Source organism: Mesoplodon densirostris, chromosome 1 (assembly GCF_025265405.1).
Source record: "Mesoplodon densirostris isolate mMesDen1 chromosome 1, mMesDen1 primary haplotype, whole genome shotgun sequence".
NCBI classification, from domain to species: Eukaryota; Metazoa; Chordata; class Mammalia; order Artiodactyla; family Ziphiidae; genus Mesoplodon; species Mesoplodon densirostris.
The window spans coordinates 80,606,775-80,624,147 of NC_082661.1; the positions used below are offsets into that span (position 1 = coordinate 80,606,775).

At 38.8% G+C, this 17,373-nt stretch overlaps 1 long non-coding RNA gene across 1 annotated transcript in view; it reads right to left on the reverse strand.

Moving 5' to 3' along the window:
• LOC132483376 (uncharacterized) overlaps positions 1–17,373 on the reverse strand; it is a 118,824-nt gene that overhangs the window by 44,655 nt on the left and 56,796 nt on the right. The window lies entirely within an intron of this gene.

Below are 17,373 nucleotides of genomic sequence, written 5' to 3' on the forward strand. Positions count from 1 at the left end.
GGTTTCCTTTGTCAGGAACAAATCCTATTAGACTTCCTTAGATTGAGCAGGCAGAGCAGGGAACTGAGGGTATTTAGGAGATGTGGGAGATTGAGGATCAGCCCAAACTCCTAGTGAAGACTTAAAGATAATATGGTCCCAGGTCTTGTCTAAGGCTTTGAAATAATTATATCTTTTAATGCTGGAATAAAGGAAGCCCCTATCTCAGAACACTTTGGAAAAGCGAAGACATGATAATTGTATTTAAATAATTAAAGGACTGTAGTAGCATTCAGAAACATCAGGGCTATTGTTCAAGACTCTGGAGGACAGAAGTAGAAGTTTGCTCAACAAAGAGTTTTCTGACAGTGAAAGCTGTTTGAATGCAGAATAAGTTACCATGTCAGGAACCTCATGGCAAGGTTCAGAGGCTACATGGCCTTTTGTCAGTGATGAACAGAAATTCACGCATCAACCAGAGGTTTGAAATGAACTCTAACCTTCCCTCCTGCTCTACAACTTCTAGGGTGGACATTCCCAATCAAAAAATGTCCTCAAGAGGACAAAGGTTTTGTGTGAAAGAAAATGTTTTTATAAGCACAACCTTAAAACATTTAAGAAGAAATAACACAACTGAAAATTGTACACTTTCATTTTGATTTTTAAGTTGCTACAGTGGATTTTTCTGGCTTTACATTGTACATGTAAGGCTGGTATGTCTTAGGAAAAGAGTTGGGGGTTGAATAAAAAAAATAGAGAATTATTTATTTTTAACATCTAGTGTTCCAAATGATGTTTTCGTTTCTTGAAACTGCAGAAGTTTAGTTCTTAACTCCACTATAAGCCATAAATTCAATTTACCATTTCACACAACACAGGCATCATTTTTTTTTTTTGGCATGAAGCATGGTTAGAGTAGGTAATGCAGAAAAATTTGGAAATGACTTCTACTCTTTCTCTCCAATGTTGACTGTTAGAGATTCAGCAAATACTCTCAAATTAAGATAGGCTCTCCAAAACAAATCCCTTTCTGCCTGAGTTGTAGCTCTGGAGGATAAATAATTGAACATATTCACTGATGACTAATATATTACACTATATATACCAGGCATATCATAAAAATGTCAAGTTAAGCTTTACAAACTGTTCATTTCTATGATTAATATAATATCTTTTTGAAGGTATGCTCCATGTCTGGGTTCCTCTTTCACATTAGTTCAAGCAGTGTTTGATCTCCTACTATGTGCAAAGCACTATTTTAGATACTCTGAGAAATACAAAGGTGTATAAAATAAGTCATTTTCCTCCCTAGTGGTTACAATATTAGAGCAGAAAATAAGACAACCACACAGAACTAGAACTTAAGTTAATATCAGATAAGCACAATAATAGTGGTATAAACCAAATATTTTAGAGATCAGAAGAGGATAAGACCTCTTCTTATTGGGGAAACCCAGTTGGTCTTCATGGAGGAAGTAGAATTTGACTGGAGCTCTTGATGAGTAGGATTTCATAAGTAGAGATGGGTGTTAGATTTTTATGCAATGACATGAAAAAAGGCAGAGGAGAAAAATGTTTAAGAAATGGCGATTAAATAGTTGGATTTTTTACAAAGGAGTAGTGTAAAATATGTCTAGGGTGGCTCTATCATATGCCTGCAGCACCAGGCTAAGGGGTTTAGAAGTGTGTTTAGAATAATAGGATGACTGAAATAGTGCTTTAGGAGGCTCAGTCTGAGAACAGTGTGCAAGGAGAGAGATGTGAGATAGAGTGAAATTTGGGGAGGCTACTGTAGGAGTACAAGCATGAGGAAATGGCAGCAGAAGTGGAATGGAAGCTCTGGGTAGGAAATATATTGGGAAGAATGAATCTACAGAATTTAGTGTATGGGGTTGGGGGCAGTGGAAGGAAGTTGGAGAAGTTTACAATAATTCTAAGGTTTAAAGTTTGGACTATTAATAAAACATTAGTAAATTAATAGAAATAGTGAAGAGAGGACAAAATGTTGGTTTTGGGTTTTTGAATTTAGATGTCTTGATTTTGAGATGCTGATAATGTATCCATAAGAAAAAATTTAAAGCATAGGAATAAGGCAATCAGTCCCTGAAATAAGACATACCAGGGCTTGAATGCCTCCTCTACTTACCATAAATTGGGTAAATTACTCTATCTCCCTGAAGTTCAGTTTCCTCTTCTATAAATGGGGATAACTTTTGCACCTATTCATAGGTTTGTATGTAATATAATTTATGTAAAATTCTTTTCCTGGTGCTTGGAAAAATGTGGCTCAATAGCAGCTAGCTATTTTTGCTCATAACCTTGTTGTTAAGAGGCAGGAGGAAATGTGGGTCTAGAAGCCAGCATGAAAAGTACAGTTTTTTTTTGGTTTTTTATAAATTCATTTATTATTTTTGGCTGCATTGGGTCTTTGTTGCTGTGTGCGGGCTTTCTCTAGTTGCGGTGGGCAGGGGCTACTCTTTGTTGTGGTGCACGGGCTTCTTATTGTGGTGGCTTCTCTTGTTGTGGAGCTCGGGCTCTAGGTGCACAGGCTTCAGTAGTTGTGGCATGTGGGCTCAGTAGTTGTGGCACACGGGCTTAGTTGCTCCGCGGCATGTGGGATCTTCCCAGACCAGGGCTCGAACCTGTGTCCCCTGAATTGGCAGGTGGATTCTTAACCACTGCGCCACGAGGGAAGTCCTAAAAGTATAGTTTTATATTGTCTTTGGAACATGGCTGGTTGGTGCCTTTTTTTTTTTTTTTTTTTTTGCGGTATGCAGGCCTCTCACTGTTGTGGCCTCTCCCCTTGCGGAGCACAGTCTCCGGATGCGCAGGCTCAGCAGCCATGGCTCACGGACCCAGCAGCTCCACGACATGTGGGATCTTCCCGGACCGGGGCACGAACCCGTGTCCCCTGCATCGGCAGGCGGACTCTCAACCACTGTGCCACCAGGGAAGCCCCAAAGCCCCCTGGTTGATGCCATTTTAATGGATGACAACAGATTATCAAACCTTGGGAAAGTAGCCACAGGAGATGGGAAAGAAGAGGATTCATGAAAAGTATCAGAGAAAGAGTAACAAGAGACACCAGAGGGAAAACTCTTAAAGTCATGGAATCCTAAACAGCTACATTTCAAAAAGAACTGGTAAGCATGGTCCGATTTTGTTAAAATCTTAAGAAGGGTGTGGGTGGATAGGAGGCTATTGAATTATTTAGGTCATTGGTATCACTTCAAAGGCATTTATCAGAGGAGTATGTTCCTGGATTTTGGCCCTTGGCAAGACTTCCTGCAAATTGTATTTAATTGGTGGCCTCACATTCCATAGCATTGATTATGCCTGTCATTTACCACCTTGTACCCAAAAGTCTTGAAACATCTGAGTTAAGCAATAATATAGGTTGAGAATTTCTAAAGCCTTTTACAAACCATAGAAAGCCATCAGAGACTCTTTAAAAGTAACCATCATTCTTATGTTTGATTAAAATGAATATAATACTAATACTTTGAAGTTGATTGTTGCTTTCTATGTTTAATGCATTTTTACTTAGACAAATTAATTTTGTCCTTACGACTACCTTATCAGTTAGGTAGGAGAAGTATTATATGTCCTTATTTTATATGCAAGTAATCTGAACTTTCAAAAAGTAAAAAAATTTAATACATAAAAAGAGTTGGGGCCTGAATGTAATATCTAGTCAAGGATTTGCACCAAAATATACACTGGTTCATTCCTTTCTCTATTAACCCTCTCTTTCCTTCTTTGAAATCTTTCCCTGTGTTCTCATTTAATAAGATCCTTTCTTCCTTCTAACATCATCCTTTTACTTTTCATTTCTCATCTTATTTTCTTATAAGTATCTTCTATTGATACCTCAAGTGAGTAATCATTTCAGGCCAGAGATGTGAGTCCAGGTTATATGTTTTATTTGATGTGAAGAAGGGAGTGATGAACTCTCTTTAGAAACCTGATTTTGGCTCCGATAAAGACAGAAAGGGAAAGGTGGGGAAAAATAAAAAACAACCTCATGATTAGGGGTTTAGCAAAAGCACTATATAGTCTTGGTTGTCATGGAGACCACCACAGCCACTGCTTTATATGCAGATAATGTGCAGGAAGGGTAGACAGGAAGATTAGCTATAGATACAGTTCTTGAATACTGAAATGGTAGCAATAAAAAAGCTACTGGCCTCAGGAAGCAGAGAGAACTAAAACAGGTCACAGCAGCAGGAAAGTCAGAACCAGAGGTTGAGGTAAAGGGTTTGGCAGGGAAGCCCAGACAGGTAATGTCCATGAAAAAGCATGTATGGTAGTCATTAGTGCTACTTCCCAAGTATTTTTGGCTCTCTTTCTCTAAAGTGCATGACAGAACTAATACTGGCAGGTTTGTGTGTGGGAGGAGTCACATGACTACTTCTGGCCAATGAGTTATGAGCAGAAGTGGCATGTGTCATTTTCAGGCCTAACATTTAACTGCTGGTCTAAGACCCTCCAGAGCTCTATTTGCCTTCTAGCTCAGTGACTGGCATCGTCTATTAGCTTGAGTACCTGAGTAACTGTGATGAGTGAGCCTCCCTGTTGACACAAAATGGGTGTTCAGTGTGAGTAAGGAATGAGCCTTTGTTATTTAGAACCATTGAAATTATTTTAAAAAATTATTTCTATTTATTTATTTATTTTACCTCTGTGTTCCCTAGCCTGTCCTGGTTAATACAGCTAATGAATGGTAAGGGAAATATTGGCAGGTCATATGTGAGAAGTTTTTCTGTTTTTTCCCAGTTATTTGTTGCTGGGAAATAAACCACCCCCAAACTTAGTGGCATAAAATAATGTATCCTATTATGCTCATGGATTCTGTGGGGATAGGAATTCAGGAAGACAAAGTGGGGCTGGCTTTTCTCTGCCACACAATGGCTGGGATGACTAGGATGGCTGGGGGTTAGAATCACCTGTGACTTCTTCACTCACAAGCCTGGCACTTGGGCAGGATGGCTGAAGTACAGGTGAGGCCGGGGCTGTCCACAGGAGCACCTACCCACATGTGACCTTTCCATGTGGCTTGGGCTTTTCACAGCATCGCAGCCAGAATTTGAGAGGAAGCATCCTGAGGATGAGCATTCCAGATGGCCTGTGTGGAAGCTTCATGGCCTTTTATTATACATAGTTTCAGATCTGTGCATTCTATTAGTTATGAGATAGTCATAAGAACAACCAAGAATCCAGTGGCAGGGGAGTGGGGAAGGAGGTGTGAATCTGATTTCACTTTTCCATGAGAGGAGTAGCTAAGAATTTGTAGCCATTTGCAAAGTCATCATGGAAGGGTAAAGAAAAGCTTGCATAATCATGGAAGGAAACTGATGTGCAATGTGGTCAAATCACAGTTCAGTTCATAAAAACAAGATCCTATCTCTGTATGGTGTTCTGCAGCTTATAGCACATTTTCATATGCCTTGCCTCTTGTGATCCTCCCAGCCATCTCATGCTGTAATGAAGGACTGTTATTTTTATCCCTAGAATATAAAAGAGTAAGATAAATTCTGCGAGGAACGAGAACTAACTAAATACCATACCACTTAACGGATAGCTATTTAAATCTATCTTCTAATATTTCAAACTATACCCTACACCTTACTCTGGATTAAACAAATAATGTTAAATGCTTACTAGTTATGAAGCACTCTCTTAGGTGCTGTGGATATATAAAGACAAGTAAACTATCTTTGTAAGCTAGTGGAGAGGACAAACTTGAATGTGGAAAACAAAACAAAAGGGGTGACATTATGAGCCCAATGACAAAGATGTAGAGAGAATGGGGCACTCAGTTCAGACTGTGAGGAAGTAGTATTTAAGCTGAGCCTTAAAAAATAAGAAATATTTAGATTGATGGATAAGGGGTGGCCAAACTAATCCAGCATGAGCAAAGGCACAAAATGTGAACTTACACATCCAGAGCTCCAGAAGAAGAGAGTTGAAGTATAAAGCAAAGAAAGAAGAGAAAGAAGAGAGGGAATCTAACATTGCACATTAGTCAATTCACCTTAAATTGTCTCAAGGCTACCTACGATGTCTTTATTTTGAGAGCTATGCAACAGAAAATTAAATATTTCTCATGTATACACATCATTTTCCATCTCTGGAGCTTAACGCATCATCACTAACTTCTCCGTGGCCTCATAAGGTTCTTCAAAGTCATCTCTCAGTTGATGGCTTCACTCTCGGTGGATGCTACTTTCTTTGATTACAAACTGCTTGTCCTTTTGACAGAGCCTTCATTAGTCATTTACCTCCTCATATAAAATAGAGCTGGAATTAATAATAATTTAGATGGTCTTAAAATTTTCCCAGAAAAACTTCTTGAAGGAATAGGAGGTAATTATTACAGGAACAGGTAGAGAATTATTAGCTAATTTTATAGAATCATTTCTACTCTGATCTAACTCTAAAATAACATTGAAAAAATAAATCATATTTTTTCTAGGCTGGTTTCCAAAAGGATGTTTTTCAATTCAGTTCTTAACACCCTGCTCTAGGCTGCTCTCTCTTGAGCCCCCCTTGTCTCCTGCCCCCCTCAAATTACTTAAGATCCATTTCCTATTTGTCTATTTCCTGTCACCCACCATTAAATGCCCTTCTGATTACAACAACAGGGATTAAAACTTTGCACTTACAGAAAAATATTATCTCACAAGGATTTTGCTATGGAACTTTTCATGACCACTAGGAGATAGTGAGCATGAAATGATTAAACAGAAATGACTTTGAACTGCTGTTGCTAGGAGTATTTATTGTATTAACATTAAAAGTATAATGGCATTGAGCATATGGATCTGATTACATTTTATGCCCCAAACAGGAAATTACTTTCTTGCCCAAAGGCACTTAAACCCTTGTGAAGTTCCCACAGCATGGAAAAGAATATTGGTCCTGCAGAGAGAAAGCAAGAGTTAAAGCAGAAGACACTGATCTTGGCTCAAAGAACAGGCATCATATCACATGGCCAGCGTGTTAGAGCATATATGATGCGCAAAAACCCTTCGACAGAAATCAACTGATTCTGACAAAATCAACAGGTACAGTGTCTGACACATAATAGCAGCTAAATGAATATCTGTTAAGAGAAAACCAATACTAGAAGGCTATATTTTGGGCGAGTACATAAGCATAATTCAAATCTACTAATAAGAGCCTGAAAGATAAAAACAGATACCCCAGACCCAACTTAGTAGGACAGTAAGCCACAGGTGACATATAGAAATAGAATCCTAATCCTACACAACATTGTAAATCAACTCTACTTCAATTAAAAAAAAAAAAGAAATAGAATCCAGCCTAGCAGCAAGAGTTTAAAAAATTATCAAATCCTTTAAAAGAATGTACTAATATATCCTGTATGTAGAGTATATATAAAGTTGCATGTTAAACTTGGTGTATTTCTCATTACAGAGTATAAGTTCAGTTAATTTAAGTAAACATTTTGGTCATTTTCATTAAGTTCATAATGAAATAACTCATTGTCTAACATGGATTCCTAAAAGCAATGACTCATATCTGGCTATTAGAATTAAAATTCTGGTGCTTTGATTGGCAAAACCAGGAGAGAGGAAAGTAACAGAATTAGGTCTTTATGCTGCATGTAATTTTGTTAAATTAGAGAATAACTTGAGGCTTAGAGAGCACAGGTAACTTGTCCAATGCTACCCACACATGTAGAGAAAACACCAGTCTCCAAGAATAAGATTGTTTAATGTTCAGGGTGTTTCCATTATTCGCTGCTGCTTCGAGTCTTAGGAAGTACTGCGTGCCTTATCCTTGAAACTATTCAGTGTGTAAGGCACTATTCACAATAATTTTCCAGTGGATAGAAGCAGAATTTCTGTATTTACTCACTAACCATTTTTGTTCTGGACGTTGGCCCCTCTTGATCTTTAGTTGTAATGTAAATATCACAATATTTAAAAAAATATATCCACTTATGATGGGAGGAGTTTACAAATGATGTTGTTGAAAATAATTCTTCACTTTAATATCTAAGGAAAAATATACAACAGTTATCTGTCAGCATGCTTAGAAATTTACTGTCTGGCTAAGTTTAAAGTCTTTTGCTGAATGTCTGACTGAAAATGACATGCAGCAAAGGTATTCAAGATGGTGATAAGTGTAATAAATTCTACCTCTGAAAGGTCATTTTGGTTCTGAGGAGAACACCTTAGCTTATGATTACATAATTATGCCAAAGTGTTTCTGCAAGAATGAATAGGCAACTACTGTCTCCATCTTAAGAATTATGACTTTGGTAAAATGCATAATTTTCGGGGACTCCCAGGATCTTGGAAAAATTATTCTTTAGAACTGCAGACATTAATAATATCTAGTTGGAAAATATTTTTAACAGTTAGCACTTTTAGAATAGGCATTAGCTTACATGTTTTTAAACTATTCACTTAAAAGAAAATATATGCCAAATGCTCAAAGCAATGATTTTTCTTAAAGTCTTGCATTAGGGAATTGATACAGACTCAACTTAAGTACACAAAAATAATCAAACAAATTGCCTTAGGGTCTCTAGCCTGTCTCTTCCACCTTAGGCAACACCTAATTTTATGTAGTTATCTTTAAGTCAACAACTCATTCTTTTTTTTTTTTTTAACCACTCATTCTTTTTCACAAATATGCATGAAAGTCATATGGTAAATAGCTTTCAGGTCATTTTCAATCTCTTGGGCCAAATTCTTAACAGACTACTCCTATAATAGTCCCAAGAGCACCAAAAAGTTTTCTACTGTTTTCAAGGGCAATTGGCTCATTAGCAGTGGAGCTGACATGACCAATTTAAGGCATTTTTAAGTCAGCCCCGATTAAAATGGACACAACTGGATTATCTTGCTGAATTTCACATAGCTAATTTAAAACACAATTTAATGACTTAGAAAACATCCCATCTTGTTAAGCAATGCAGTTGGGCACCCACTGACTTAGGAATTGTATCATTCAAGAACAGCCAAATGTGTATATATACATCAAGGGAAAGCATTAAGACACTATGATAAAGATTAACAAGTAGTTTTTAAGACTAAGTATGTTGCAGACATGTTTATATCAGTAAATGTATTTTGGTTAAAGTTTTTTATATTTCTTGATTTATTGAAACATATAGAATAAAAATATAATTCACATGCCTATATGTAACTTAAAAGTGTTGGTAAATAGCATTACACTGAATTATTTAAATTAAGAATATATTATGTATGGTTGTAGAGACTTGGATAATTTGGACCAGAAGGGATACTGGTCTTCAGTGCCATAGAATAATGGGAAGAGGAAAGAAGCTGGGGCCAGGGATGAGGAAATTAACCTGGCTTTGTAGCTGGGTTCCTGGCAGAGGGATGGCCAGCATCCAGTATACAGTGTTCAAAGGTGTGATGAAGGCAGCTTGAGATCCCAGCTTGATAGTGCAAGGCAGGAAGGGTTTGTAAAAGGAGGAATAATCAGTACAGGGTAGATGGTCATATCATGGTTCCAGATGGTCTCTCCCTAAGATGGGATTACAGAGAGCAAGATGCAGCCAGGACCCCCAGGTTCTAGTCTCAGTAGGAGAGAGTACTGTTAAAGGCCAGAAAATCACAGTTGTTATTATGGTTGTGGGCTTTGGAGTCAGTCAGACCTGGATTATAATCCTGGTGCTCCCATGTACTCACTGTGTTTTGTAACCTCTTTAAAGTTAACCTTTCTAAACCCCAGTTTTATCATTGGTAAAGTGGAGCTAATAATATTTTTTTCAAAAGATTTTTTGAGGATTAAATGATGTATAGTAGAATCTAATGGCTAAGAGTTCAGGAATTAAGAATGTAAAGATAAAAGATGCAGCTTTGGAGCTGGACTCCTTGAATTTGCATGCTAGCCTGTATTTTGGGGCAATTCACTCTCTTGGCCTCAGTTTCCTCATGTCTATGGAAGGAATGATCAGTGAACCTATCTCTTAGGGTTTGTTGTTAGAACAGTGCCTGTTATGTAATAGTAATTTAAAAAGTTAATTAAATTATTTATGATATTATATCAACATCAAAAGATTTTTTATTGTTGCTATTACTCCAGTTAATAAGACCAGTCATATAGAGAGCTAAACATGGTAGTGATGAGGAGAAAGCTGTGATTAGCAAGCATCTGTGAAACCAGGGCTCTGTCTAGATTGTAAAACAACAAGCCTCATCCCAGATGGATGAGGAGTCTGTGCTGTTCATGTGCTGTCTGCCATCTCCAAGAATAAGTCAGCATCTCAGTAGTGAGACCCATTGCTAAATGAAATGTCCATAAACTAAGGCTCAGCAAGGTAGGGGAAGTGAGGAAATAAAGACCACATGGTCAGTATTATAGTTTTAAGAAGAAAACCATATGTGTCTGCCTAAAATTTTGTTATATCTTTCTCAGGATTATTGCTTCATTCCTGGCTTGTTCTGTTCTGATAAGAGGCTCCTGAAGATGTTTCAAAATAAGTCATTCCTCACTGGGAACATAACTTTAATTGCATTCTTTTTGAATTTACACTAAAGAACATGATTATACACTCAATTTCTCAATATCCTGGTTTTCTTAGCTATAAAATGGATTATACACTCAATTTCTCAACATCCTGGTTTTCTTAGCTATAAAATGGAGGGGTTGGATGAGAAATTCTGTAATAACCTTTCGATTCATAAATTATATGATTTGATGATCATATACCATATTTGGCTTTCCTTAGAATGCCACCTTCAGAGACTAGGACATATGATTTTTGTAACCATGTTTTAATAAAGTCCTTATGGAACTCCATGTAACTAAAAACTTTTGGATTAGTTCCAAGGTCATTAAACTACATTCTGTGATAGAGTGGGCTCTATTCTATAGAGATTTTAGTTTATAACGTGTGCTTTAAATAAAGTAATTTATTGATTTATTTATTTTTTTTTTTTTAAGAATTTTTAAATTTTATTTTACAAATTTAATCAGTTATACATATACATATGGTCCCATATCCCCTCCCTTTTGCGTCTCCCTCCCACCCTCCCTATCCCACCCCTCCAGGCGGTCACAAAGAACCGAGCTGATCTCCCTGTGCTATGCGGCTGCTTCCCACTAGCTATCTACCTTACGTTTGGTAGTGTATATATGTCCATGCCGCTCTTTCACTTTCTCACAGCTTATCCTTCCCCCTCCCCATATCCTGAAGTCCATGCTCTAGTAGGTCTGTGTCTTTATTCCCGTCTTACCCCTATGTTCTTCACGACATTTTTTTTCTTAAATTCCATATATATGTGTCAGCATACAGTATTTGTCTTTCTCTTTCTGACTTACTTCACTCTGTATGACAGACTCTAGGTCCATCCACCTCATTACAAATAGCTCAATTTCATTTCTTTTTATGGCTGAGTAATATTCCATTGTATATATGTGCCACATCTTCTTTACCCATTCATCCGATGATGGACACTTAGGTTGTTTCCATCTCTGGGCTATTGTAAATAGGGCTGCTATGAACATTTTGGTACATGTCTCTTTTTGAATTATGGTTTTCTCAGGGTATATGCCCAGTAGTGGGATTGCTGGGTCATATGGTAGTTCTATTTGTAGTTTTTTAAGGAACCTCCATACCGTTCTCCATAGTGGCTGTACCAATTCACATTCCCACCAGCAGTGCAAGAGTGTTCCCTTTTTTCCACACCCTCTCCAGCATTTATTGTTTCTAGATTTTTTGATGATGGCCATTCTGACCGGTGTGAGATGATATCTCATTGTAGTTTTGATTTGCATTTCTCTAATGAGTAAAGATGTTGAGCATCCTTTCATGTGTTTGTTGGCAGTCTGTATATCTTCTGTGGAGAAATGTCTATTTAGGTCTTCTGCCCATTTTTGGATTGGGTTGTTTGTTTTTTTGCTATTGAGCTGCATGAGCTGCTTATAAATTTTGGAGATTAATCCTTTGTCAGTTGCTTCATTTGCAAATATTTTCTCCCATTCTGAGGGTTGTCTTTTCGTCTTGTTTATGGTTTCCTTTGCTGTGCAAAAGCTTTGAAGTTTCATTAGGTCCCATGTGTTTATTTTTGTCTTTATTTCCATTTCTCTAGGAGGTGGGTCAAAAAAGATCTTGCTGTGATTTATGTCATAGAGTGTTCTGCCTATGTTTTCCTCTAGGAGTTTGATAGTGTCTGGCCTTACATTTAGGTCTTTAATCCATTTTGAGCTTATTTTTGTGTATGGTGTTAGGGAGTGATCTAATCTCATACTTTTACATGTCCCTGTCCAGTTTTTCCAGCACCACTTATTGAAGAGACTGTCCTTTCTCCACTGTACATTCCTGCCTCCTTTATCAAAGATAAGGTGACCATATGTCCGTGGGTTTATCTCTGGGCTTTCTATCCTGTTCCATTGATCTATATTTCTGTTTTTGTGCCAGTACCATACTGTCTTGATTACTGTAGCTTTGTAGTATAGTGTGAAGTCAGGGAGCCTGATTCCTCCAGCTCCATTTTTCGTTCTCAAGATTGCTTTGGCTATTCGGGGTCTTTTGTGTTTCCATACAATTTGTGAAATTTTTTGTTCTAGTTCTGTGAAAAATGCCAGTGGTAGTTTGATAGGGATTGCATTGAATCTGTAGATTGCTTTGGGTAGTAGAGTCATTTTCACAATGTTGATTCTTCCAATCCAAGAACATGGTACATCTCTCCATCTATTTGTATCATCTTTAATTTCTTTCATCAGTGTCTTATAATTTTCTGCATACAGGTCTTTTGTCTCCTTAGGTAGGTTTATTCCTAGATATTTTATTCTTTTTGTTGCAATGGTAAATGGGAGTGTTTCCTTGATTTCACTTTCAGATTTTTCATCATTAGTATATAGGAATGCCAGAGATTTCTGTGCATTAATTTTGTATCCTGCAACTTTACCAAATTCATTGATTAGCTCTAGTAGTTTTCTGGTAGCATCTTTAGGATTCTCTATGTATAGTATCATGTCATCTGCAAACAGTGACAGCTTTACTTCTTCTTTTCCCATTTGGATTCCTTTTATTTCCTTTTCGTCTCTGATTGCTGTGGCTAAAACTTCCAAAACTATGTTGAATAAGAGTGGTGAGAGTGGGCAACCTTGTCTTGTTCCTGATCTTAGTGGAAATGGTTTCAGTTTTTCACCATTGAGGACGATGCTGGCTGTGGGTTTGTCATATATGGCCTTTATTATGTTGAGGAAAGTTCCCTCTATGCCTACTTTCTGCAGGGTTTTTATTATAAATGGGTGTTGAATTTTGTCAAAAGCTTTCTCTGCATCTATTGAGATGATCATATGGTTTTTCTCCTTCAGTTTGTTAATATGGTGTATCACGTTGATTGATTTGCGTATATTGAAGAATCCTTGCATTCCTGGAATAAACCCCACTTGATCATGGTGTATGATCCTTTTAATGTGCTGTTGGATTCTGTTTGCTAGTATTTTGTTGAGGATTTTTGCATCTATGTTCATCAGTGATATTGGCCTGTAGTTTTCTTTCTTTGTGACATCCTTGTCTGGTTTTGGTATCAAGGTGATGGTGGCCTCATAGAATGAGTTTGGGAGTGTTCCTCCCTCTGCTATATTTTGGAAGAGTTTGAGAAGGATAGGTGTTAGCTCTTCTCTAAATGCTTGATAGAATTCGCCTGTGAAGCCATCTGGTCCTGGGCTTTTGTTTGTTGGAAGATTTTTGATCACAGTTTCAATTTCAGTGCTTGTGATTGGTCTGTTCATATTTTCTATTTCTTCCTGATTCAGTCTTGGCAGGTTGTGCATTTCTAAGAATTTGTCCATTTCTTCCAGGTTGTCCATTTTATTGGCATAGAGTTGCTTATAGTAATCTCTCATGATCTTTTGTATTTCTGCAGTGTCAGTTGTTACTTCTCCGTTTTCATTTCTAATTCTATTGATTTGAGTCTTCTCCCTTTTTTTCTTGATGAGTCTGGCTAATGGTTTATCAATTTTGTTTATCTTCTCAAAGAACCAGCTTTTAGTTTTATTGATCTTTGCTATCGTTTCCTTCATTTCTTTTTCATTTATTTCTGATCTGATTTTTATGATTTCTTTCCTTCTGCTAACTTTGGGATGTTTTTGTTCTTCTTTCTCTAATTGCTTTAGGTGCAAGGTTAGGTTGTTTATTCGAGATGTTTCCTGTTTCTTAAGGTGGGATTGTATTGCCATAAACTTCCCTCTTAGAACTGCTTTTGCTGCATCCCATAGGTTTTGGGTCGTCGTGTCTCCATTGTCATTTGTTTCTAGGTATTTTTTAATTTCCTCTTTGATTTCTTCAGTGATCACTTCGTTATTAAGTAGTGTATTGTTTAGCCTCCATGTGTTTGTGTGTTTTACAGCTCTTTTCCTGTAATTGATATCTAGTCTCATAGCATTGTGGTCGGAAAAGATACTTGATACAATTTCAATTTTCTTAAATTTACCAAGGCTTGATTTGTGACCCAAGATATGATCTATCCTGGAGAATGTTCCATGAGCACTTGAGAAAAATGTGTATTCTGTTGTTTTTGGATGGAATGTCCTATAAATATCAATTAAGTCCATCTTGTTTAATGTATCATTTAAAGCTTGTGTTTCCTTATTTATTTTCATTTTGGATGACCTGTCCATTGGTGAAAGTGGGGTGTTAAAGTCCCCTACTATGATTGTGTTACTGTCGATTTCTCCTTTTATGGCTGTTAATATTTCCCTTATGTATTGGGGTGCTCCTATGTTTGGTGCATAAATATTTACAATTGTTATATCTTCTTCTTGGATTGATCCCTTGATCATTATGTAGTGTCCTTCTTTGTCTCTTCTAGTAGTCTTTATTTTAAAGTCTATTTTTTCTGATATGAGAATTGCTACTCCAGCTTTCTTTTGGTTTCCATTTGCATGGAATATCTTTTTCCATCCCCTTACTTTCAGTCTGTATGTGTCTCTAGGTCTGAAGTGGGTCTCTTGTAGACAGCATATATATGGGTCTTGTTTTTGTATCCATTCAGCCAGTCTGTGTCTTTTGGTGGGAGCATTTAGTCCATTTACATTTAAGGTAATTATTGATATGTATGTTCCTATTCCCATCTTCTTAATTGTTTTGGGTTCGTTATTGTAGTTCTTTTCCTTCTGTTGTGTTTCTTGCCTAGAGAAGTTCCTTTAGCATTTGTTGTAAAGCTGGTTTGGTGGTGCTGAACTCTCTCAGCTTTTGCTTGTCTGTAAACGTTTTAATTTCTCCATCAAATCTGAATGAGATCCTTGCTGGGTAGAGTAATCTTGGTTGCAGGTTTTTCTCCTTCATCACTTTAATTATGTCCTGCCACTCCCTTCTGGCTTGTAGAGTTTCTGCTGAGAGATCAGCTGTTATCCTGATGGGGATTCCCTTGTGTGTTATTTGTTGTTTTTGCCTTGCTGCTTTTAATAGGATTTCTTTGTGTTTAATTTTTGACAGTTTGATTAATATGTGTCTTGGTGTATTTCTCCTTGGATTTATTCTGTATGGGACTCTCTGTGCCTCCTGGACTTGATTAACTATTTCCTTTCCCATATTAGGGAAGTTTTCAACTATAATCTCTTCAAATATTTTCTCAGTCCCTTTCTTTTTCTCTTCTTCTTCTGGAACCCCTATAATTCGAACGTTGGTGCATTTAATGTTGTCCCAGAGGTCTCTGAGACTGTCCTCTGTTCTTTTCATTCTTTTTTCTTTATTTTGCTCTGCAGCAGTTATTTCCACTATTTTATCTTCCACCTCACTTATCCGTTCTTCTGCCTCAGTTATTCTGCTATTGATCCCACCTAGAGTATTTTTTATTTCATGTATTGTGTTTTTAATCGATGCTTGATTCATCTTTAGTTCTTCTAGGTCCTTGTTAACTGTTTCTTGCATTTTGTCTATTCTATTTCCAAGATTTTGGATCATCTTTACCATCATTATTCTGAATTCTTTTTCAGGTAGACTGCCTATTACCTCTTCATTTGTTAGGTCTGGTGGGTTTTTATCTTGCTCCTTCTCCTGCTGTGTGTTTTTCTGTCTTCTCATTTTGCTTATGTTACTGTGTTTGGGGTCTCCTTTTTGCAGGCTGCAGGTTCGTAGTTCCCATTGTTTTTGGTGTCTGTCCCCAGTGGCTAAGGTTGGTTTAGTGGGTTGTGTAGGCTTCTTGGTGGAGGGGACTGCTGCCTGTGTTCTGGTGGATGAGGCTGGATCTTGTCTTTCTGGTGGGCAGGTCCACGTCTGGTGGTGTGTTTTGGGGTGTCTGCGGACTTTTTATGATTTTAGGCCACCTCTCTGCTAATGGGTGGCGTTGTGTTCCTGTCTTGCTAGTTGTTTGGCATAGGGTGTCCAGCACTGTAGCTTGCTGGTCGTTGAGTGAAGCTGGGTGCTGGTGTTGAGATGGAGATCTCTGGAAGATTTTTGCCGTTTGATATTATGTGGAGCTGGGAGGTCTCTTGTGGACCAGTGTCCTGAAGTTGGCTCTCCCACCTCAGAGGCACAGCACTGACTCCTGGCTCCTCAATTTGGGATGATTTGTTGTCTATTCATGTATTCCACAGATGCAGGGTACATCAAGTTGATTGTGGAGCTTTAATCCGCTGCTTCTGAGGCTGCTGGGAGAGGTTTCCCTTTCTCTTCTTTGTTCTCACAGCTCCTGGGTCTCAGCTTTGGATTTGGCCCCGCCTCTGCGTGTAGGTCGCCGGAGGGCGTCTGTTCTTCGCTCAGACAGGACAGGGTTAAAGGAGCAGCCTCTTCGGGGGCTCTGGCTCACTCAGGCCGGGCGGGAGGGAGGGGCACGTTGTGCGGGGCGAGCCTGCAGCGGCAGAGGTCGGCGTGATGTTGCACCAGCCCGAGGCGCGCCGTGCGTTCTCTCAGGGAAGCTGCCCCTGGATCCCGGGACCCCGGCAGTGGCAGGCTGCACAGGCTCCCGGAAGGGCGGTGTGGACAGTGACCTGCGCTCGCACACAGGCTTCTTGGCGGCGGCAGCAGCAGCCCCAGCGTCCCACGCCCGTCTCTGGGCTCGGCGCTTTCAGCCGCGACTCGCGCCCGTCTCTGGAGCTCCTTTACGCGGCGCTCTTAATCCCCTCTCCTCACGCACCAGGAAACCAAGAGGGAAGAAAAAGTCTCCTGCCTCTTCGGCAGCTCCAGAGTTTTCCCGGACTCCCTCCCGGCTAGCTGTGGCACATTAGCCCCCTTCAGGCTGAGTTCTCGCCGCCAGCCCCAGTCCTCTCGCTGCGCTCTGACCGAAGCCCGAGCCTCAGCTCCAGCGCCGCCCTCCACGGCGGGGGAGCAGACAAGCCTCTCGGGCTGGTGAGTGCCGCTCGGCACCGCTCCTCTGTGCGGGAATCTCTCCGCTTTGCCCTACCCAGGTATGTGGGGAGTTTCTTGCCTTTTGGGAG